Below are 1,773 nucleotides of genomic sequence, written 5' to 3'. Positions count from 1 at the left end.
CCCCCCCGGCCCCGCATCGCCCGGGACGCGCCGGTCGGGCGGGCAGCGGAGCACAGGGCCAGACCCCTCCTTCCCCCCGCCCTCCGCAGAGCTCTGCCCCTCACCCGCGGCCGCTGTGCCCGGCGTGCAGCAGCGAGCTCGGAACAACCCGGGGCTCCCGGAGCGGGTGGGTGCAAAGAAATCCCGGTTCCCTGCTCGGAAGCCCTAACGTTATTATCTGTAATGCTGCACGCACACCAGTTGCTTAAAATTTCTGTCTCGGTAAGCGCGGCGCTCTGGGCTCTGTTATCCTACTGCCTTGGCCTTAGCGGAGGCTAAGAAGGAGTGATTTTTTCCACTAAGGAGTAATTTTTATCTCCTCTTTGCTCAGCGCAAGCACAAACCCTCCCACGACGCTGCTCCTGAGGGTGGGAGTTGGGGTTTGCTCTTGCAGACCAGCGGCGTGGTGCCGGCCCCTGCTTTCTGCTGGGTGTTAGTGCCACATGCTCTGTATTAATAGTTTTCACTTCAACTAAAAGTAACTTTTGCATCATGGATGTCATAATGAAGATAACCCAGAGGTAGCCACCCAGTGGAAATCCTGCGTTGCTAATGTACATAGTGCAGAGCTAGTTACTTTGCTCGTTATTATCTGCTATTCACGTAGCTGGTACTGGGAGGGGGTCTACCAAGTACGCACGGTCTCCTCGGGTCTTGTAGTTAGAAGGCTGCTGCTTGTGAAATTAAAGAGCAGACGTGCATTAGCCAGGTCGTGCCTTCAGTCTGAAGGAACCGCAGATACTTCAGGTCTGGGCTTCCTCCAGCTGCTGTTGCAACTTGGTGGGGGATTGCAGCGTGGTTCTGTAATTGCACTGATGAACTCAACAGCACGCTCGCTGCCAGGGAAGCGGAGGCTGATTTTGGCTGCGCAGGCAGAGCCTGGGGTTCAAACAAGAGGTTGCTAAAGGTAAAAAGGTGTGAAGCTCAGTTGGATTCTCATGCTAGTTAAATCCTCCAAGATAGCGTGATAGGATGTGGGTACTGAGAACCTAGTTTTGACCTCACTGTGTTTGTGTGTGTTTAGTGTTTGTATTAATAAATTCGGTGTCTTTGGAATGTTTCTAGGCCCTGATTCCATCTGGCACGGAGTGGGCTCCATTCACACCACGACACTCTGTAGGCTCCAAACCAAGGTGGTGCACGCGTGCTGCTGACAGGGAAGAGCTGCTGGCTCGGCCTGTGCTAACTGCTGAGCCATGTCAAGAATTATTTAGGAGAGTGCCAAGGATCCTGTAACAATTTAGCGGTGCAGTTCATCATATTCCAGTGCATGAGCACTGTTTAATGTACTCATATAGACATGGCCTATAAATTTCAGTCCTCAAACAATTTTAAATGTTCAAATTCTATTTGTAAAATGTCAGTGAGAATTGCAATTAAAAATATTGATTAAGGCACTGGTTTCCAACTAAATACATCTCAAAATATCCCTCCTGGGATAGCTAAATAAATCTGCATTATTGCCTCCATTGCACAAACAAGAACACTGCGGTGAGAGCAGGAGAGCTGCAGTTAAGGCTTCCCATTTCTCCAAATCCATTAAATTGTGTTTTGTGTGGTTACAGTTTCAGTCAAGTAGGTCAGTACTTACTGGTATCAAGTACGAAACTTATATAGGATAATTAGTAGATTTTAAATCCCAGTGAGTTTTCTGAGTGTGGATTCTAATCACCAGAATTAGTGTGCACTGTTGCACGTCACACAGTCACTTCGGCCTACAGGCTGTAACTCTTT

Source organism: Egretta garzetta, unplaced genomic scaffold (assembly GCF_000687185.1).
Source record: "Egretta garzetta isolate BGI_Z169 unplaced genomic scaffold, ASM68718v1 scaffold217, whole genome shotgun sequence".
NCBI classification, from domain to species: Eukaryota; Metazoa; Chordata; class Aves; order Pelecaniformes; family Ardeidae; genus Egretta; species Egretta garzetta.
Note: the sequence above shows the minus strand (reverse complement) of the source record.